The sequence below is a fragment of the Mastomys coucha genome, unplaced genomic scaffold, assembly GCF_008632895.1.
Source record: "Mastomys coucha isolate ucsf_1 unplaced genomic scaffold, UCSF_Mcou_1 pScaffold1, whole genome shotgun sequence".
NCBI lineage: Eukaryota > Metazoa > Chordata > Mammalia > Rodentia > Muridae > Mastomys > Mastomys coucha.
This window is the reverse complement of record NW_022196891.1, coordinates 89762149-89785651: the sequence shown is the minus strand read 5'-3', so window position 1 is coordinate 89785651 and position 23503 is coordinate 89762149. Positions and strand designations below refer to the sequence as shown.

At 44.2% G+C, this 23503-nt stretch overlaps 1 protein-coding gene across 2 annotated transcripts in view; it reads left to right on the top strand.

Annotated features, from left to right (window-relative positions):
- Positions 1 to 23503, top strand: part of Hhat (hedgehog acyltransferase) — a 268740-nt gene that overhangs the window by 192310 nt on the left and 52927 nt on the right. The window lies entirely within an intron of this gene.

Genomic DNA, 23503 nt, shown 5'->3' with positions numbered 1-23503 from the left:
GTCAGTCATTTACAGTAAAAGCTATGGTGGTGTTTCAGCCCCTCCAAGCAGGCAGATCTGTGTCAAAAGGCCTAGTAAACCCGTGATTTGTTTAATTAATCTACTATTAATCATTTCATTATATTGTATTAATGTAGCTATCATAATCAGGATGAGTTCTCCTGAGTAGAGCTGCCAGGTTGCAGGTTTTCACGTGTTCACAGCTGACTCTGCACGGTGCATATCAGCTCTTAATGCCCTATGGATAGGCATCAACTTACCCATCCTCCCAGGTGCCCCATCCTCCCAGATGCCCCATCCTCCCAGATTTCCCATCATCCAAGATGCCCCATCCTCCCAGATTCCCCATCCTCCCAGATGCCCCATCCTCCCAGATGCCCCATCTTCCAAGATGCCCCACCCTCCCAGATGCCCCATCCTCCCAGGTGCCCTAGCCTCTAAGATGCCCTCATCCTCTAAGATGCCCTCATCCTCTAAGATGCCCCCATCCTCCCAGATGCCCCAGCCTCCCAGGTGCCCTATCCTCTAAGATGCCCCCATCCTCTAAGATACCCCATCCTCCCAGATGCCCCCATCCTCCCAGGTGCCCCATCCTCCCAGGTGCCCCATCCTCCCAGGTGCCCCATCCTCTAAGATGCCCCCATCCTCTAAGATGCCCCATCCTCCCAGATGCCCCATCCTCCTAGATGCCCCATCCTCCCAGATTTCCCATCATCCAAGATGCCCCATCCTCCTAGATGCCCCATCCTCCCAGATTTCCCATCCTCCCAGATGCCCCATCCTCCCAGATGCCCCATCCTCTAAGATGCCCCATCCTCTAAGATACCCCATCCTCCCAGATTTCCCATCCTCCCAGATGCCCCATCCTTCCAGATGCCCCATCCTCTAAAATGCCCCATCCTTCCAGATGCCCCATCCTCCCAGATGCCTCATCCTCCCAGATTTCCCATCCTCCAAGATGCCCCATCCTCTAAAATGCCCCATCCTTCCAGATGCCCCATCCTCCCAGATGCCCCATCCTCTAAAATGCCCCCGTCCTCCCAGATGCCCCATCCGCCTAGATGCCCCATCCTCCCAGATTTCCCATCATCCAAGATGCCCCATCCTCCCAGATGCCCCATCCTCTAAGATGCCCCCATCTTCCCAGATGCCCCATCCTCCCAGATGCCCCATCCTCCCAGATTTCCCATCCTCCAAGATGCCCCATCCTCTAAAATGCCCCATCCTTCCAGATGCCCCATCCTCCCAGATGCCCCATCCTCTAAAATGCTCCCATCCTCCCAGATGCCCCATCCGCCTAGATGCCCCATCCTCCCAGATTCCCCATCATCCAAGATGCCCCATCTTCCCAGATTCCCCATCATCCCAGATGCCACATCCTCTAAGATGCCCCCATCCTCCCAGATGCCCCATCCTCCCAGATGCCCCATCCTCCTAGATGCCCCATCCTCCCAGATTTCCCATCATCCAAGATGCCCCATCCTCCTAGATGCCCCATCCTCCCAGATTTCCCATCCTCCCAGATGCCCCATCCTCCCAGATGTCCCATCCTCTAAGATGCCCCCATCCTCCCAGATGCCCCATCCTCCCAGAGGCCCCATCCTCCCAGATGCCCCATCCTCCCAGATGTCCCATCCTCTAAGATGCCCCATCCTCCCAGATTCCCCATCATCCCAGATGCCACATCCTCTAAGATGCCCCATCCTCCCAGATGCGCTTGCCCATTCTGAGGGATGCTGGCATTTTAGCTTTTGATAGAAGCTATCTGTTGTACTAGCATAGAAGACAGCTAAGGTTCAAAACAACATTCTGAACCTATAAATATGACTGTGATATTAATTGAACACTTCCCTTCATAGATGTCTTAAGTGCTACACATGTATTTTTGCCTTGTAAGTGTGGCAGCTGACACATGAGGATCTTGTAGGAAATCAGTGTTTTTGAATATGAACAGTGTTCTGCCAACCCGAAGAATGACCCAGCAGGAAATGTGCCAGTGTCTGCTCTCATGGCAGGCTGTAAAACACAAAAGATGTTTCACTGGAAAAAAATGATTAATGTGGATAAATTCTACCCAGTGCATGAGACTAAAGCAAATACATTTTAAAAATCATTGAGATGGAACAAATGCATTGCAGCATGTTTCAATAAAGATAGCCACAATACAGAAGGGCAGTTATCTCAATAAAAACAGACAGCACACAGCAGAGCAGCACATTGGAAGAAATTAAGTATGCTCATGCATATGTAAAGAGAAGCATTTGGGGGTTGGGGAGATGGCTCAGTGATTAAGAGTGCTTGTTGCTCTTCCAGAAAACCTCGGTTTGGTTCCTAGCATCCACATGGATGCTGGAAACTATCTGCAATTCCAGTTCCAGGGGGTTTGACGCCACCACCTTCTGGTTTCTGAGGGTACTTCATGCATATGCACAGACATACACACATAGACATATTTAAAATGAAAATAAATCTTTTTTAAAAAAAAAAAGATAGAAATTTTATTCGGTTGCGGTACCCAGCATCCAGAAGGCAAGAAGTGTCTAGGAAGTCTGTGGAGAACAGTGAAAGTGATGGTGACATCATGCTGAACGCCATGTAAGAAGAGGCATCTTAAGGGTGTCTTCTTTCTCAACACGGAATGCTCTTCCCCAAAGCCTGAAAGCCAGTGATCACCCCTGAAATCCAGAGGCTTCTTTCCCACTCAGCCTGGGGCACAGTGTCTTCAATGCTCCTTCAAGAAGGTGCTAATATTAACCTTGAACAGAATATGAAGCAGTGTACCATGGGCTCTGAGTCACAGGCGGATGGATCTGAACTATTCAGGGAGTAACCCAACTGTTCTATGTGACCTAACACGGATTAAATCGGGCTGGGAATAAACCAGACGGGAAAGCTCGCTCACCAGTTCTTGAATGCAGGATCTGCCACACTGTAGGGTAAGGCCCTTGTGTGCTTAGCCCATTTGACATTACACCCACAATTCAGACACCCAGGTGTGTAATAAGTTTTATATACATTTTTGGTGAAATAATTCATTACAAATATATCCAATTTAGATATTTGTTAATGTAGTTTATAAAATTAAAAAAACATGTCAGCTGTTGTTTGTCCTGGAAGCCTGGGTGATGTTTGTATTAATTTTCTCATCAGTGGGACATAGGCAGCTTGGCGAAGGAAGACTGATTTTGTATCACAGTTTAAGGATCCATCATGGAGGGCAAGACATGGCAACAGGAGCAGCTGGTCATGCTGCATCTGCTGTGTGGAAGCTGTTTCTCTCAGCTTCCATAGTGGCGTCTCTGATAGGCTCCTGAGGTGATAGCAATGGGCTCTATACTAACCCATGAGTCACAGCTGCACAAGGCACTTCAAATGCCTAGGAATTAATTAAAATTATTTTGTTACTTTATGTATTATGGATGTTTGGCCTTGGCTTAGTTAGGGCTTCACCGGGTGCTATGATGAAATACCACGATCAAAAAGCAAGTCGGGGAGGAAAGGGTTTATTTCAGCTTACACTTACACATTGCTGTTCATCGTTAAAAGGCAGTCAGGACAGGAACTCACACAGGGCAGGAACCTGGTGGAAGGAGGTGGTACAGAGGTCATGGAGGGATGCTGTTTATTGGCTTGCTCTCCATGGTTTACTCAGCCTGCTTTCTTATAGAACCCAGGACCACCAGTCCAGGAGTGACACCACCACAACCGGCTGGGCCCTCCCCCATCAATCACTAATTAAGAAAATGTTCTACAGCTGCATCTTATGGAGGCATTTTCTCAACTGAAGTTCCTTCCTTTCAGAGAACTCTAGCTTGTGTCAAGTGGACTTAGGGCTAGCCTGCCCCCATGCCTGCATGTATGATTCTGTACCACATGCATGGAGGGTGCCTACAGATGACAGAGAAGGGCCTAGGATCACCCAGGACTGGTTACAGGTGGTTTTGAACTTCCATGTGGGTGCTGGGAATTGGATCCAGGTCCTCTGAAAGAGCAGCTAGGGTTCTTAACTGATGAGCCTTCTCTCTAACCTCCTTATTTAATTAATTTCCATTGATGTAGCTTAATTGTGGTTTCTGGACATCGCCTTGAATAGTACAGTCCCAGAACATACCCACTTTTCACAAAACATTTTTAGAAGTAGCATATTTTGCTGTGATGATGTAATCTTTTAGTCTTCTTTTATATGTATGGGTGGTTCCCTGTATATATGTCTGTGCACCATGCTGCACATAGTGCTAGAAAGTGGCATCAGATCCTCTGGGACTGGTGGTTGTGAGCTGCCACAGGAAATACACGGTCCTCTAGAAGGACAGCAAGTACTCCTAACCACTGAAGCATCTCTCCAGAACTTGAAACCAGGTTCACCACTGGTCCCCTGACTCATGGATCCAGCTGGCCACTGAACCTGTTTTTGACTTCCTTGCAGGTGTCTTGACTCTGAACCTGTGTCCCCTCATCTTCAGATGTGTGCTCTTATGTTAACAGGAGCGCCATTTTTTCAGGTTATTCAAAGCCCAAACTGTTAGCTTTTCCTTCTCCTGTATGCACTGTTTCTCCTGCCTTCTGACTTGACCTTGAGGTTTTCTCAGTCACTGTGTAGCCACTGGAACCCTTCTGATCCACACTGCTTTCAGTTTGTGCCTTGTAACCTAACGGCAGCTAATTAGCTTTTCTTCCATGCTTGCTCTCCACAGTTCATCACCCTCCTTGTGCCTAGTGATGTTTCTTAGTAAAAGTCCAACCACACCACCCAATTTAAAACCCACTTGTTGGGGCTAGTGAGATGGCTCAGTGGCAAAGAGCACTTGCTGCTCTTGGGGAGGACCTGGGTTCAGTTCCAAGCACCCGCATGGCAGCTGACAATTGTCCGTCTGAAACTTGAGTTCCAGGAGCTCCAAGACTCTCTTTAATTCTTCAGGGGCATTTGATACATTTGGTGCACATACCTATAGGAAGGCAAAACACCCATCCATGAAAATAAAAAAGACTTTAAAAAATAAAACTCAGTGTGGTTTCCATCTTCACAGAACCAAGTCTTCAGTGTTTAGGACAATCTCTGAGGCCTTGCCCATTATTGTCTTGAAACATATCCTGCTGGTCCCTGTCCCTACAAGCCTGTCTCCCCAAACTACAGCTCCTTCACAAGGCTTCTAATCTTCTGGGGTGCCCTCTCTGCCCACCACATCCCAGTCCTTCAGACTCTGTCTTGGTAGACATCTTGTTTGTGAACCCTATGCTGGTTTTTCTGGTTCGGGCAGGTCCCTCTGGATAATTCATTTGCGATGACACACGTTCTCTCCTAGTGCAGTTGTTATAGCCTAGTGAAATACTTTTTGGATGTCTAATCTTCATCTCCCTCACTGATCTTTGAGTCTGTGAAGGTCAGGTGAGCAATACACATAATGACAGTTATCACTGTACTTGGCACGGGGCTCTGTTGAGTGAACGAGTGATGTTTTCTGACTTCGCTGAGGAGAGTAGGAAAGAGAAGAGGGGCTTATCAGTTGTATGAACCACACAGGTTGCCTGCTGGAAGAACCCAGGAAGGTGGAGGACTACTGAGCAGCATTGTGCTGAGATATTGTTTTATAGCAGTACAGATACCAACAGATCTAGTGAATGAAAACTGCTGCTTTAATACTCAGTGCCAACTATGTGCATATATGAAAGGGGTAGGGGAGAGAGACCACCCACCCGCTAACCCCCTGCCGCTTCACAAGAGGGAGACTATCGCCTCTGACTCTGCTAAGTACAGATCTGTAGGAGGCCGGCAAAAGGCATTTTCACCAAGTTCTTTGACTGGTTGGAAGTAGAGGAGTTGCTGAGGCAACCCGCTCTTTCCTGACATCCTCCTCCTCAGGGAGCCAGAATTTGTGTTCAGCCTTGAAATCTCTAAGTTAGTGGTGGCAGATCAAAGCATCAGTGGCATGACCCTGCCTTCTGCCAGCTGGGATCTGATCTCTCCATGGAGAGAGACCCTTCCAGGCTGCTCATCAGTTATTCCTATGCAAAGATGAACCCATATTTCAAAAAGTTAACCCAAGCCAACTCACTCTTGATTTCCATCTTATTGCATGATTTAAATATATTCTTCCTCAGCCCCCATCTCCTCTTCTCTCCAAGAGTGTCTGAATACAATGACTGACTCCCTTATGGGACAATAAAATCTCTACTTATAGACTTAACTTAGGAAACGTGCCTCAGAGTTTAACCACACACATCAGTCTAATGGTTCTAGAAGGTTCTGGCGCATTAGAAAGAAAGCAGACCATGGCTCCTTGCACTTGGCAGGTCAGCGGGTTGAGGAAAGCAGACCAAGGGCTGAGAATAATCAATGCCATCAGTACTGTGATTAGTTGAATATAAGCAGACAACTGGCTATCAAGGCCCAAAGGTCATTTACCCCAAAGTGACCTGATTCTGTGGGTTCCTGACTCACCAAATGACAAGGCACTCAACTGGCACCAGATGCCACCTCACTCAGCTAGAAAGTTTCTTAGTGGTCAGAAGTCATTGCCCCAAGGGCCTCTCTGAGGGAATATAAAACCTATGCCTATGAGGAACAGTGCCCTTTGCGTTGGTAGCTGGTCTGCTGTTCTTCTACTTGGGTCCACTGTAGCTGAGAGAGACCAGGTGCTCACTGGACATAAACCTGATGGGATCCGAGTTCTTCCAAGACTGAGCCTACAGAGGCATGACAAACTGGGCCCTTCACTCTTTTTTTTTTTTGTTTTTTGTTTTTGTTGTTTTTTTGTTTTTTCAAAACAGGGTCTCTCTGTTTAGCCCTGGCTGTCCTGGAACTCACTCTGTAGACCAGGCTGGCCTTGAACTCAGAAATCCACCTGCCTCTGCCTCCCAAGTGCTGGGATTAAAGGCGTGTGCCACCAGCTGGCCCTTCACTCTTAAATTTAGTGTGTTATGTGGGGGACATTGTCAAGCAGGGGAGAACTCTCAACTCCAGGTAACATGGTCCCTTCTGTCCCAGTTCCTTGTGTGTCTTCATGTTTCTGGTCACTGTGCAGCTGGGGCATTGATCTAGTTAGCTTCTTCTGTTAATGGACACATGTCTTCCCTGACCTCTCATCAGATCATCATCTCAGTGGCAGGTGCTTTAGATTCAAGACCCAGGATGGTGGACTGGAGCTTGTCTGTGTCAGTATCAAAGTGTTCTTTCTGTACAGAAAAACTAACTTATTTTCGCAATCTAAGAAGACATTGACTGATATAACCTTGCCAAGTATGTCTTAGAAGAAAGGTCCAGCCTAGAAATAAAAATTTGGGAGCCTATGGTTGGTATTGTGGAGGCATGATAATGTTTGAGACTGAGAAAGAGAGAGGTGGAGAGGAAGGGAGGGGAAGGGAGGTGTGCAGAGACAAAAGGTAAGTCCATACTGAGTTTGGAACACACTGATACTTAATATCTGGGTGAAAGAGGGAACCAGAAAGAGGCGTAGAAATCTGAGGGTGGTTTCGCAGAAACCAAGAAAAGGCTATTTCATGGAGGAGAGCACACTGAGGTGATGCCGCGAAACTAAAGAGCCTTGGTGAGAAGGCTAACACAAGCAAAGAGCAGTGGGTGACATCTCTTTCTGCAGCCTTCAGTGTAGCTGAGAGGAATGCCATACGCAAGCCAGTTGAGGGCCAGAAGAAGGTGTGTGTGCACTATACCTAGAAAGAAGCTTCTAGAACATTGATGTTCGTGAGGGGAGGGACTTGATGTGAGCTGAGCTCTTGGTACCCAAAGAGCTGGGCTTGGGCGGAATCCTGATGAGTGAGAAGCAGCTCTGGGCAGTAGTGGCGCACACCTTTAATCCCAGCACTTGGGAGGCAGAGGCAGGTGGATTTCTGAGTTTGAGGCCAGCCTGGTCTACAGAGTGAGTTCTGGGACAGCCAGGGATACACAGAGGAAACCTGTCTTGGAAAAAAAAAAGCAAGAAGCAGTACTGGGTGGTCAGGAGGGAGAAGCTTGGCCCTCTCACACACAGCTTTTTTTTGTTGTTGTTGTTTTTGGTTTTGGTTTTTCAAGACAGGGTTTCTCTGTGTAGCCCTGGCTGTCCTGTAGACCAGGTTGGCCTCGAACTCAGAAATCCACCTGCCTCTACCTCCCAAGTGCTGGGATTAAAGGCATGGGCCACCACTGACGAGCTTCTCACACAGCTTAAATTGGGAACCTGGGTGCTTGTTGGAGTCCAGAGGCTGACTTGACATGAAAGGTGACTGGAAAGACCAAAAGGTCCCCATGTAAAGGACTTGAGTGTCACGCTTAGAAATCTGGAAATGCAAAGTCCTTAACCAAACAATCGTGTTAAATTAACATATTAATACCATATGTCAGACCAACATGCTGGAATAGCTCCAAAGGCCAGAGCAGGCCTATTCTCATAAACAGCATGTTCCTTGGTGGGCACGGCTGGTTGGTGCCCCCTGTGTGGTCTCCCCACCATGACATCATTAATAAAGCTGGAAACGGCCATGCAAACCGTTGCCTATACATTTTCTTCTCAGTGGCAATCTGCAGCCCAGCCCAGGTCTCACCCTCCGTGGTTAACAGGTGGAACTCTGAGAATAATTCCCCTTTAGCTCTTACATGTCAGCCTTCATAGACTTCCCTTTGCTGAGGCTGCCCTGAGGGGAAGCTTTGGCACAGCATCTGGTTTCTCCTGGAAGACTGACTTGTGGCTTCAGCTCCCTTCCCACCAGCTCAGCTATGGCAGGACAGGTCTCCTGCTCTGATCATCTACTCTCTTGCCTCTGTTGTCCTGGCTGGGAGCGAAACACAGGCTTACAGAGCAGTGCCTCCTGGGGGGAAGAAGCACACTGAAGCTCTTCATGGGTTTCCTTCCTAAGGCTGAGTCTCTTTTCTTACCCTCCAAATTCAGATTATCTACTGGAAACAGCAGGGCTGGAGCTGCCAAGATTCCTGTTGTTGGGCCCCTTGCTTATTCCCTAAGTAATACATACGCTCATACTAAATGCAGTATATTTTTATGTGTGTTTATATGGGTGTGCGTGCTGCGCTTCTGTGTGTATAGCATGTTTGAGTGCTCATTTTAAAGCTCTGAGAAGGCACAGAGCACAGGACTCCTAAAATAAAATCCTTCTAAAGTGTCTCACATCTCTCCAAAGACCTAGAAATAAACTCCGCTTAAAAAAGCACGCCGAGCAGCTGCTGGCCTTGTTTGAGATGAGCTGGGCTGGCAGCCGCGTGCCTGTAACTACCCACACAAAGTAAAGAACACACTTTAAGTTGAGTCCTATTTCCTCTGCTGTTGGCTCCGTTCCTGTAGCAAGTTGGAATCAACGACAGAATGACCCTTGACTGTGTCTTATGAGGGTGACAGAAAAGACAATATAAAAGATGCAGGGCCTTTGCCAAGCTGGCTGTGCTCTTGAAAGTGATGGTGTTGGTGTAATGACAGTGTTGGCGCAATGCTGTTATAAGAAAACGTTCTTGTCCTGTTAGGGGAAGATGAAGAATAAGGCAGATATGTCGTAAGACTTGCTCATAAATACACAGGAGCACAGAAAAGCAGCAATGGAAGTCACTGCTTCTTGTCTCCTCAGGGGATCGCACCTGTGCTGCGAAACTTATGGTTTCTACCTCTGCACAGTGATCCTGTACTGTGGGTCAGTCAGAGAAACTAGCAGAGTGGACTCACCCTGCAGAGGTGTTACTTGCCTGGCCCCAAATCTTAATTGTATTAGAGGTTGCAGGGTAGAGTTCTCCTTCTGAGGAACAAGATGCCTGGGGCTGTTGTAGCTCCCAGCTTTGATTACAGGTGAGACTACATGGACGCTGTCTGTGGCCCTTTCGAAGTGTCATACTTAATAATTGTTGCAGCCCTTCTAGGTCGGTTAATACTTGAGGTTCACAGATGAGGGGACCAGAAACAGGGAAAGGTAAGTAGCTCTACTCTGTGGAAGTTGAATGCAGTCATACGTGATCTCCTCAGAGCATCCTAAATTTCAGACACAGAGGATATTCCTGGATAAATCCCTCCTACCCCACATGGAGCATATGCCCATCTGCTCTACATGTCTTGGCTGCTTGTGCACATTGAACATCTGACTAGGTGACATTCCAGCCCTTGAACAAGGTATAAAGTATGTGTGTGATATGTGTGGTGTGTGTGATATGCGTGTGTGATGTGTGTGTGTGATATGTGTGTGTGATGTGTGCATGTGTGATATGCATGTGTGATGTGTGCATATGTGATGTGCATGTGTGATGTGTGTGTGTATATGTGATATGTGTAGTATATGATGTGTGTTGTGTGTGATGTGTGTATATGATGAATGTGATGTGTGTGTATGATGTGTGTGATCTGTGTGGTGTGTGATGTGTGTGTATGATGTGTATGATGTGTGTGATATGTATGTGTGGTGTGTGATGTGTGTGTACGATGTGTGTGATGTGTGTGGTGTGTGTGTGGTGTGTGATGTATGTGGTGTGTGATATGTATGTGTGGTGTGTGGTGTGTGTATGTGTGTGTGTGTGTGTGTGGTGTGTGGTGTGTGATATGTGTGTGATGTGTGTGTGTGGTGTATGTGTGTGGTGTATGTGTGTGGTGTGTGATGTGTGTGTGAGTGATGTGTGTGATATGTGTGTGTGTTGTATGTGATGTGTGTGATTGTGTGTGATGTGTGTATATACCTGAATGTATTTTCCCATGCACATATGAGTATGTGTATATGTCAGTTCTAGAGGATCATGTTGGGTATATCCTTTCATTTTTGAGACAGTCTCTCACTGAACCAGGAGCTCACCAGTTTGGCAAGGCTGGCTTGCCATCAGGCTCAAGCCCCCTGCCCTATCACTGCTTTCTCAGTGTGGAGGTCACAGGCAATGCTGTGCCCAGACTCTTATGTAGGTTCTGGGGATCTAAACTTGGGCTGTTTCACTTGTATGACAAGCACTTGACCCTCAGAGCTATCTCTCCAGGCTCTAAAACTTGGAATTTAATCGTAAGTCCACGCAGTTGTGGATGAGGTAACTATTCTGAAAAATCGGTCCAAGTGAATTGGGGCTCATAGAGGTGTTTAGTCACATATAACTTAAGGATGTAGATGTAGATGTTTTATAATGATGTGACCTTTATGGTGTGAACTTGCACAAACTAAATGGCTGTCATATTACCAAGTGATAGACTCTTAGGGAACCACCATAGTGTCTGCTGGCTATACTTGACGGAGGTGGTGTTGTTCAGTGCCGGGTGTGATATCACAGTTGTCACACCCCCCAACTCCCACATCCACTCCCTAACAGCAACTTTGAATTCTCTTAGTTTTCCCCTGTTTTTATATCCATCTTTTAAAAGTCTATACTAACTGACACTTTACTTTTGACTTATAAAGGCGAATGAGTTTCTGTGTGAGGTGTATTTCGCTGTCTCTCAATGTGTTTACATGGTCACTACCTGAGCAACTCACTGCCAGGATGGAAACATTGTTGACCTGCTCTGCACCTCAGCTTGCATCCTCCTTGCTGGACTGACCAGGTTGCCATCACTACTTCTTTCCAGACTCTCCTGTTGGAGTGCAGACTCCCTCAGATAGAAATTCCCATGGTCTGATGGTCAGCTGACTTCTGATGAACTTTCCTGAAGCTCTCATCTCCTCTTTCTGCGGGTACCACAGCCCTTTAGTTCTACTGTCAGTCACATGTCTGACCTTCCTCTGTCTCCTTGCTGCATCCCTTTCCTGTTGCCCTGAGGCAGCTTGCTACAACTCTATCCACACTCTACTGTGTGATTTGCTGAAGTACATCCTTTAGTATCTTTCTTAGAAAAGGATGCTAGGAAATACATTCTAGAGACCCTTTGTATCTTAAAAACTCTCTTCTTTTACCCTCACACAATTGGTGTCTGATATGGGGTTTTATGTTGCAATTTCTCTGACAATTGTTGAAGGTATTGTCTTGTATCTTTTACATTTGCTGTTTGGAAATGCCACTTTGTTCTTGTTTCTTTGTATCCACTGTTTTCTTTCTAGATACTTTGATACACGTGCTTTTTGTGTTCTCAAATTTCATAGCACCTATAACTTCCTCAGTTTAGAGTTTCTCAGGTACAGTTTTTCTGGGCGGGGAGCGGGGAGGGTGTTTGCTGGATAGTTTTATGTCATCCTGACACAAGCTAAAATTATCTGAAAGAGGAATATCATTTAAGAAAATGCCTCCATAAGATAGGGTTGTAAACATGCCAGTAGGGCATTTTCTTAATTAGTGATTGATGGGGTAGGACTCAGCCCATTGTGGGTGGTATCATCCCTGGGCTGGTGGTCCTGGGTTCTATAAGAAAGGAGGTTGAGCAAATCCATGGAGAGCAATCCTGTAAGCAGCACCCCTCATAGCCTCTGCATCAGCCCCTGCCCCCAGGTTCCTGACTTGTTCCTATTCTGACTTCCTTCAGTGATGAATAGCAATATGAAAGTATAAGCTGGATAAACCCTTTCCTCCCCAACTTGCTTTTTGGTCATAGTGTTTTGTTGCAGGAATAGAAACCCTAAGACAGGGGGCCTTCATTGTGTGGGTGTGGAAGAGGAGGGCACCATGCTCACTGCCCTGATCTTTAACCAGCTCCCTGTTTTCCTCTGTGGAGCGTGTACTATATGTGCCACCTCCTGTTCTGTGTATAAATGTTTTTTTTTTCTCTTGGGGAACTAATATTTGGTATCTTGGCTATGTGGATTCCTCATCTTCTGTTTTATAACACTGTGTTAACTTTTCTTACCTGCTTCTTTATCCAAGGCTCGGTACCATTTTCAGACATGTACTATCTGTTACATAAGGTTTGTGAAGGGACACAGATATCTAACTAGCAAATCACAGAGGATTTTTTTTTCGTGAGGTCCCTTGAGGGAACATTTCAGAATGTGTTACTTCTCCCCAATTTCAAATTTTTAAAGGTCAAGGTTTCTTAAGAAGCAGGCCTTTCCCAAAGCTGTTGTTTTTTGGTTGAACAGGATACTGCCAAAGCCATTCCTGCCAGAGCCTAGGCTATTTAGTGCTCCCAAGGGATTTCAGTGTAGCCTGGAGAGGGAGGCGCCATGACTGTGAGCAGCTGTAACTTAGGCATGATGGTCATCAGACTTCCAGCCTCTCCCTCATGGGCCTTGACTGTTTATGCTCAAGGGAGGTGGCCAGAGTACAGGGTCACTGAGTGGAAAGACTAGAATTACTTTTCCCACCCCCCTTTTCCTAACTTATAATTCATGACCATAAGCTCTGTAAAGAAATGCAGAATCAAGGCTGAGATGCCCTGTTTATTTTCCTCCCACTATGCAGTTGGCATGCAGGTGGTGCATGGGTTAAGGAGCCTGCGACCGTTGTGAACTTCTTTCACTTCTTATTGATAAACTGGAAAGATAATTCTTTGGAGCTGCAGAGATGCATGATCTGTGTGGTGTCGGTGTGTATTCACGCATGGTCAGTGTGGAATGGGTGTGTGGTCTCCACAGTCTGTACGGAGTGGGTGTGTTGGCATGCATGGTCTGTGTGGCGTGGGCATGTGGTCATGCAGGGTCTGTGTGGAGTGGGTGTGTTGTCAGTTAACCCTTCTCCTGAGAGAATTCTCCTGTTGTTGAATTTAAGCTTCTCATTTTCTTTCCTTTGCAGATGGAGCTTCAGTAAAGCTTCCAATTCAAGCTCCTCACACATATGTATGAACATTTCTTTAGGGCAGATACCAAGAACAGAACAGAGCTGGGACTGACAAACTCTCTCTTGGTTATATCTGGCCCACTGTCTTGTCTGTTCTTGGATGGCCTGCAGCTAAAACTGTTCCACCAAGTGCCCCCTGCCTCTGCCATAAAATATGGATAAATATCCATGCTTGGATATTTATCTATATTAAGCCCTCTAGTCTATTGCACTGACCTAGCTGATTATCTCTATTTTAAATTCCAGGGTTTTATAACATGCTGTTTCCTGGTAGCCAAGGATCTTAGTCCTCTTCTGATTCTTTTTAAATTGACTATTTTTTACATATTGATATACCTCTCTCTCTCCCTCTCCTTCCCTCCTTCTCTCTCTCTCACTCTCTCTCTCTCCCTCCCTCCCTCTTTCTCTCTCTCTCACTCTCTCTCTCCCTCCCTCCTTCTCTCCCCCACCCCCCTCTATCTCTCTGTCTCTGTCTCTCTCTTCCTCTCTCTCTCTGCGTGTGTGTTTGTGTGTGTGCATATGTTCAGATGCATGCCTACTACCATGCACATGTCAACATTGGAAGACAACTTCACTTCCTTGCCTTTCACCTGGAGACAGGGTCTTTCTTGTACAGTGCCACACAGGCCAGGCTAGCTGACCCATGAGCATCACACAGTTCTCTAGCCTTTGCAGGGTACAGTGGGATCACAGACATTTGGGTTGCTGTGTGGCTTCTATATGGCTTATGGGGATCTGAACCCTGGCTGTTAGACTTGCTGGCACACACAGAGCCATCTTCCTCAGCGATATATGAACCTTACAAATAGGTGACTTTGGAACTGAGGCTTCCTCGAACTCCTGGTAGTGTTTCTCCTGCAAAGTATTGGCTCTCCTTTGAATTGTACTCCACTCCTTTGAATTGTACTCCACTCCCAGTCCTTTACATTGCCATTGCTTGTTTGTGCTACTGAAACAAAATTTCCGAGAACAAGTAATTTAAAAACAAAAGAAATCTGGGCTGGGATGTGGCTTGGTGGGTAAAGTGCCTGCTGTATGAATGTGAAGACCTAGGTTTGGAGCCTCCGATTCCACACACAGCTGGATGAGGAGGTCATAAGCATCTGTAATCCCGGAGCTCCTGGATCCTGATGGGAGGCAGGGACAGGAGACTCCTCAGATGAACTTTGTGTTGAGTTGATGATTTTGTGTCTTGCTGAAATCATGTGTAAGTTTGTTTCTTTTTTTAATTGGTTATTTTATTTGTTTACATTTCAAATGTTGTCCCCCTTCCAGGTTTCCCCTCTGCAAGTCCCCTATCCCATTCCCCTCCCCCTGCCTCTATGAGGGTGCTCCCCCCATCCTCTTAACTCCCACCTCACTGCCCTCAAATTTTCTCTACACTGGGGCATGGAGCCTCCACAGGACCAAGTGCCTCCCTTCCCATTGATGCCACATAAGGCAATTTTCTTATGCATAAACATCTGGAGCCATGGGTCCCTCCATGAGTACTCTTTGGTTAGTAGTTTAGACCCCGGGAGCTCCGGGGAGTCTGGTTAGTTGATATTGTTGTTCTTCCTATGGGGTTGCAATCCCCTTTAGCTCTTGACCTCCTTTTGTTGTCTAATTGCTCTGGTTAGAACTTCAAGTACTATATTTAATAGGTAGGGTGAGAGTGGGCAGCCTTATCTAATCCCTGATTTTAGTGGGATTGCTTCAAGTTTCTCTCCATTTAGTTTGATGTTGGCTATTGGTTTGCTGTATATTGCTTTTCTTTCTTTTTCTTTTTTTCTTCTTTTTGGATATTTTCTTTCTTTCTTTCAAATGTTATCCCCTTTCCTGGTTTCCCTCCTTCCCAGAAATACCCTATCACATCCTCCCTGTCCCTGCTTCTAGGAGGGTATTCCTCCACCCACCCACCCACTCCCACCTCCCCGCCCTACACTGTCAAACCTTCATAGGATCAAGGACCTCACCTTCCATTGGTGCATGACAAGGCCATCCTCTGCTACATATACAGCTGAAGCCATGTGTACTCGTTTTTTTGATGGCTTAGTCCCTGGGAGTTCTGGGGGGTCTGGTTGGTTGATATTGTTGTTCTTCCTATGGGGTTGCAAACCCCTTCAACTCCTCCAGTCCTTTCTCTAACTCCTCTATTAGGGACCCCATGCTCAGTTCAATGGTTGGTTGCTAACATCCACCTCTGTATTTGTAAGTCTCTGGCAAGGCCTCTCAGGAGACAGCCATATCAGATTTCTTTCAACATACACTTCTTGGCATCCACAATAATGTCTGGGTTTGGTAACTGTATATGTGATGAATCCCCAGGTGGGACAGTCTCTGAGTGGCCTTTCCTTTAGTCTCTGCACTACACTTTATCTCCGTATTTGCTCCTGTGAGTATTTTGTTCTCCTTCTAAGAAGGACCAAAGCACCCACACTTTGTTCTTCCTTCTTATTGAGCTTCATGTGGTCAGTGAATTGTAACCTGGTTATTTGAAGCTTTGCTTTGGAGCTTAGCATTACCACCTCCATTGCTGGTGGGAATGCAAGCTTGTACAACCCCTCTGGAAATCAGAAAATTGGACATAGTATTACCTGAGGACCCAATTATACCGCTCCTGGGCATATACCCAGAAGGTGCTCCAACATGTAATAAGGACACATCCTCCACTATGTTCATAGCAGCCTTATTTATAATAGCCAGAAACTGGAAACAACCCAGATGTCCCTCAACAGAGGAATGGATATAGAAAATGTGGTACATTTTACATAATGGAGTACTACTCAGCTATTAAAAACGATGACTTCATGTAATTCTTAGGCAAATGGATAGAACTAGAAAATATCATCCTGAGTGAGGTAACCCAATCACAAAAGAACACACATGGTATGCACTTACTGATGAGTGCATATTGCTTTTCTTATGTTTAGATATGGGCCTTGAATTCCTGATCTTTCCAAGACTTTTAACATGAAGGGATGTTGGATTTTGTCAAAGACTTTTCAGCATCTAATGAGATGATCATGTGTTTTGTTTTCTTTGAGTTTGTTTATGTAGTGAATTACATTGATGGATTTCCATATATTGAACAATCCCTGCATCCCTGAGATGAAGCCTACTTGATCGTGGTGAATGATCGTTTTGATGTTTTCTTGGATTCAGTTTGCAAGAATTTTATAGAGTATTTTTGCATCAATATTCATAAGGGAAATTGGTCTGATGTTTTCTTTCTTTGTTGGGTCTTTGTGTGCCTTAGGTATCAGCATAACTGTGGCTTCATAGAACAAATTAGGTAGTGATTCTTATGTTTCTATTTTGTGGAATAATTTGAAAAGTATTGATATTAGGTCTTCTTTGAAGGTCTGATAGAATTGTGCACTAAAACCATCTGGTCCTGGGCTCTGGTTGGGAGACTTTAATGACTGCCTCCATTTCTTTACGGGGTATGGGACTGTTTAGATGGCTTATCTGATCCTGACTGAGCTTTGGTACCTGGTATCTGTCTAGGAAATCATCCATTTCATCTAGATTTTCCAGTTTCGTTGAGTTTAACCTTTTATAGTAGGATCTGATGATTTTTTGGGTTTCTTCAGTTTCCATTGTTATGTTTCCCTTTTCATTTCTGTTTTTGTTAATTTGGATACTGTCTCTGTGTCCTCTGGGTACTCTGGCCAAGGGTTTGTCTATCTTGTTGATTTTCTCAAAGAACCAGGTCCTGGTTTTGTTGATTCTTTGTAGAGTTCTCTTTGTTTCTATTTGGTTGATTTCAGCCCTGAGTTTGATAATTTCCTGCCATCTACTCCTCTTGGGTACATTTGCTTATTTTTGTTCTGGAGCTTTCAAATGTGTTGTTAAGCTTCTAATCTATGCTCTCTCCAATTTCTTTATGGAGGTACTCAGCACTGCAAGTTTTCCTCTTAGCATTGTTTTCATTGTGTCCCATAAATTTAGATAAGTTGTGCTTTCATTTTAGTTAAATTCTTAAAAGTCTTTAATTTCTTCCATGACCAAGTTATCATTGAGTAGAGAGTTGTTCAGCTTTCATGTGTATGTGGGCTTTCTGTTGTTTTTGTTGTTATTGAAGACCAGCCTTAGTCTGTGGTGATCTGATAGGTTGCATGGAATTATTTCAATTTTTTGAGGCTTGTTTTGTGTCAGATTATATGGTCAATTTTGGAGGAGGTCCCATGAGGTGCTGAAAAGAAGGTACATTCTTTTGTTTTAGGGTGAAATGTTCTGTATATATCTGTTAAATCCATTTGGTTCATAAGTTCTGTTAGTTTGGCTGTGTCTCTGTTTATTTTCTGTTTCCATGATCTGTCCATTGTTGAGAGTGGGTGTTGAAATCTCCTACTATTATTGTGTTAGGTTCAATGTGTGCTTTGAGCTTTAGTAACATTTCTTTTCCAAGTGTGAATGCCCTTGCATTTGGGGCATAGATGTTCAGAATTGAGAGTTCATCTTGGTAGATTTTTCCTTTGATGAGTATGAAGTGTCTTTCCTTATATTTTTTGATAAATTTTGGTTGAAAGTCAATTTTATTTGATATTAGAATTGCTACTCCAACTTGTTTCATGGGACCATTTGCTTGGAAAGTTTTTTTCCAGCCTTTTACTCTGAGGTAGTGTTTGTCTTTGTCATTGAGGTGTGTTTCCTGTATGCAGCAAAATGTTGGGTCCTGTTTACATAATCAGTCTGTTAGTTTATGTCTCTTTATTGGGGAATTGAGCCCATTGATGTTGAGAGATTAAGGACCAATGACTGTTACTTCCTGTTATTTTTGTCGTTAAAGATGGAATTATGTTTGTGTGGCTCTCTTCTTTTGGGTTTGTTGTGAGAAAATTAATCTCTTTTTCTAGGGTATAGTTTCCCTCCTTGTGGTAGAGTTATCCATCTATTATCCTTTGTAGGGCTGGATTTGTGTAAAGATATTGTTTAAATTTAGTTTTGGCATAAAATATCATAGTTTCTCCATCTATGGTAGTTGATAGTTTTGTTGGGTATAGTAGCCTGGACTGGCATTTGTGTTCTCTTAGGGTCTATATGACATCTGCCCAAGATCTTCTGGCTTTTAGAGCCTCTGCTGAGAAGTCTGGTGTAATTCTGATAGGCCTGTATTTATGTTACTTGACCTTTTTCCCTTTCTGCTTTTAATATCCTATCTTTGTTCTGTGCATTTAGTGTTTTCATTATTATGTGACAGGAGGAATTCCTTTTCTGGTCCCATCTATTTGGCATTTTGTAGGTTTCTTATATGTTTGTGGTCATCCCTTTCTTTAGGTTAGGGAAGTTTTCTTCTATACTTTTGTTGAAGATGTTTATTGGCACTTTAAGTTGGGAATATTCACTTTTCTTCTATATCTATTATTCTTAGGTGTGGTCTTTTCGTTGTGTCCTGGATTTCCTGGATGTTTTGGGTTAGGAGCTTTTTGCATTTTGCATTTTCTTTGACTGTTGTGTGAATATTTTCTATAGTATCTTCTATACCTGAGATTATCTCCTCTATCTCTTTTATTCTGTTTGTGATGCTTGCATCTATGCCTCCTGATTTTTTTCCTAGGTTTTCTATCTTCAGGGTTGTCTCTCTTTGTGATTTCTTTGTTTATATTTCCATTTTTAGATTCTGGATGATTTTGTTCATTTCCTTCACCTGTTTTGTTGTATTTTCCTGTATATATATATTTTTTAAGGGATCTACATGTTTCCTCTTCAAGGACTCCTCCCTGTTTACCTGTATCCCTGTATTTAAGGGAGTTATTTATGACCTTCTTAAAATTCTCTATCATTATCATGAGATGGGATTTTATCTTGCTTTTCAGTTGTCTTAGGGTATCCAGGGCTTGTTGAGGAGGGGAGAACTGGATTCTGATGGTGTCAAGTAGCTTTTGTTTCTGTTTCTTATATTCTTGAGGCTGCTTCTTGCCATCTGGTTATCTCTGGTATTAGCTGACCCGAGCCTGTCCCTCCTGTGAGCCTGTGAACCTGGTTGTGTCAGAACTCCTGGGGGACCTGCTGTCTCTGTGATCCTGTGACCCTGGATCTGTGCAAAGTCCTGGAGGACAAGCTGCCTCTGAGTGTGAGTGGGTTGGGGAGGAAGAAATACCAGAGTTTGTTACCAGAGTTTCTTTTGGTTCCTCTAGAAAGGTAGCAATGTCTTCCACATGTCCCACAGCTCTCTTCTTGACAGCAGTTATAACTCTTGGCACACTTAATTGTCTTACTGTACCGATGAGGCCATTCAGTGCAATTTGGGCTAACAGGGGTGGAAAAATGCCTTTTTCTCTTGAGGGTAGTAGGGCTGCTGCTGCATCTGGAGGTTGTTGGTAGACCACATTCTTCTGTTGATGTTTTTTCTAGCCTCCTAGGACTTTATATTGCACGTGAGTATCTATTTTTGCTCGATGCTGTGCTAGCATCTATTGAGTAACCACAGAATTATTCCTCTTTAATTATTTAATGGTATGAGTAACATGGGTTTTCTGGTTTCTCTAATATTGAATCATCTTGCTATTCCAGCATAAACTTTTCAAAATTGAGTGTCTTAGTTAGTGTTTCTGTTACTGTAATGACACACCATGGCCAAATGAAAGTTGGGGGAAAAGGGTTTATTTGACTTACACTTCCATATTGCTATTCATTATTAAAGGAGGTCAGCATGGGAGCTCAAGCAGGGCAGGATCCTTATGCAGAAGATGATGCAGAGGCCATGGAGGGGTGCTGCTTATTGGCTTGCTTCCCCCTTGTTTGCTAAGCTTGTGTATAGAGCCCAGGACCATTAGCCTAGGGATTGTATCACCCATAATGGGCTGCACCCTCTACTATCAATCACTAATTAAGTAAATGCTCTACAGCTGGATCATAATGAGACTTTTTTTCTCAGTTGAAGCTCCATCCTTTCAGATAACTCTAGTTTGTATAAAGTTGACACCAGAATGCCAGCACAACTGACTTCTTGTTAGCTTGACAAACAAATATATCACTATTAAGCCACAATCTTTCCTTTCTCATTCCATGTGAGATTAAATGCTTTGCATGTCTCCTTCATATCTTCAAAACCAGTACCACCTTAGTGATTTTTACACTACTAAATTCAACTGCCAGTGCAAGGTACAGCCTGGGCCTGCCTCTGGAACACAGCTTCTCTGGGTGTGACTCTCAGGAAACACTTCCCAAAAGATTTCACCCCAACAATCCTGGTATCGTCTTAATCATTGCTAATTTCTCAGCTCCAATCTACCAACATTGAGTATTCCAGCAAAGCAAAAATTTCACTTTATTAGTTCTGGTATCTTGTTAGTCACAGTGGATTCTTCAGCTTCAACTAACCAAAACAACAGAATCTTGAATCAGAATAGCAAACAGCCCTGATAGTCTTTAAACTTGCTCTGAAACTTCACAAGCCAGGCAGCCATCCTTTGTACTGCTGGATTCTTATCTCCAACCTCCCACTGAACATAGAACTGAGCTTTCAACATTCAGTGGCTTTTCTAGCTCAGAGTTTTAAAGTCCCTCTGCAATCCTCCCAAGATCATGGTCAGGTCTGTCACAGCAATATGCCACTGTTTCTATTGCTGTGATGAAACACCATGACTAAAAATCAAGTTGGGGAAAAAGGGGTTTATTTAACTTACACGTCTATATCCATATTTGTTTTAGAAGGATTTCTGCATAGGAACTCACACAGGGCAGGAACCTGGAGGCAGGAGCTGATACTGAGGTCATGGAATAGTACTGCTTACTGGATTGGTCTCCATGGCTTGCTCAGCCTGCTGTCTTACAGAACCCAGGATCACCAGCCCAGGGATGGCACCATCCACATTGGACTGGGCCCTCTCCCACCAATCATTGCAAAAATGCCTTACAGGTGGATCTTATGGAGACATTTTCTCAAGGGAGGTGCTTCACTTTCATAGAACTCTAGTTTGTATGTCAGGTTAACACAAGACTAGCCAGCACATTGAAAATGCTTTTAAATTGTTCTTATTTTTATTCACTGTCCCTTCCTTTGTAATTTTTAAGGGAGTATGTTAGCTTCTGGTTTTGTGTTTTTAAATTTAATTTATTTTATGTGTATGTATGTGTGCCTACATAAGTTTTATATGTACTGCATATATATGGGAACACCAGGAAGCCAGAAGAGGGTTTCAGATCCCCTGAAACTGGAGTTACAGGTGGTTCTAAACCACCTCATGTGGATGCTGGGAACTTAACCTGGGTCCTCTGCAAGAGCAGCAAGTGCTCTTAGCCACTGAACCACCTCTCCAGCCCTTTATCTTTTTATGACTTGGATATCAGGGTTATGCTAATGTTATGGAATAGTTTTCTTTTTAAAAAATAGCTTCTGTGAAATGAAAATAACCTCCCCCTCGACCCTCGGGTTGAACTTTACTGTCAAGGCTACCGGTGTGAACTTTTTCGTCTTTGCCTTAGTACGACTTTAAAGTTTCTACAGCATTAAAGTTCCCAAGGCTTTGGTCGGTGCTATTGTTCCTTGGCTGTGCTTTCTCAGTGTTTCTGGCTTTTGTGTTTGAAGTTCCAGGTCATTTGTTCTTCAGGATATTTACTGTTTCCATTGAGATCTTCAAACATTGCCATGAAGCCAGCAGAGCCCTTAAAGTCCCTCTCATTTTCCTCTCATGGTTTTGGTTCTTGTTAATTTTTGCCTTCGTTTCTTGGTCATAAAGCTGAAGCCTACTCATTTTATTATTACTGAAATAAAGGCTTTGGCTTTGAATGGAACTTTAGATTCTGATGCTGTGTTAACTTTTGCCATGTCTAGTTAATACAGATGTGACTCTTGTAGAATGAATGTCACTGCCAGCCCCTGGCTGAGTGCAGGCTCGGTGTGTTCATGGACCACATGTGCTTGAAAAACACAGGTCGTCTCTTCTGTGTATCTGTCTGATAGAGAAGGCCTGTTAATTCTTCTCACTGTGATAAGATAAATGTATAGTATAACTTACCATTTTAATCACTGTTAAGCAAAAAAATCTAGTGGTGTCGGGTTCATTTACACGGGCATCTCATCATCACCTCATGAATTTCCAGAGATTTCTATGAGCTCACTTTGTCCCTGTTAAGCAGTCCCTGGTAGCCACTCTTCTGCATCCTGTGTGACTTGAGCTGTTCTAAGTGTCTCATTCAACCAGAGTCTGATAATGTGTATCTCTTTGTGTCTGGCATGTCCCATTTAGCTAACTATTCCTAAGGTTCATCTGTGTGGTAGTGTGTATCAGAATTCCATTTTTAATACTGAGTAATACTTCACTATATTTATATGCATTTTATCCATTCACTAATCTACTTATTAGTACTTCACTCTATTTATATACATTTTATCCATTCACTAATCTACTGATAGGCATCTGAATGGTTTCTTGGTTTCTTCTTCTTTTCTTACTAAGATCTCTGTCTGTTTATGTGTGCATTCCAGTGTATGATGTGTCTATGCATATATGTATGTGTTTATGTATGGGCATGGTGCATATGTGCCATGGTGCCTGAATGGAGGTTAGAGGATAACCTCAGCTCTTGGTGCTTGCTTTCCACCTTGCTTAAGACAGAATGCTTGTTTGCTGCTGTGTTTGACAGGCTGATAGCCTGCCAACATTTGGGGCTTCTCCTGTTTCTGCCTCCCATTTGTCATGGGAGCAGCAGGACGACAGAGGCATGAGCTTCTTCATAGGTTCAGGATCTGAACTCTGCAGGGCGCTCTTTATACCCTGGACGCTTCCCCTGCCCGGCATATGGGTTGCATCTGGCATTTGCTCATGTGAACGAGCTGCTATGAACATGGGTGTGTAAGTACCGGAGTCGCTGCTCTCTCTAACGTGCACTCTCAACTGCTTTCTCATGGGTATC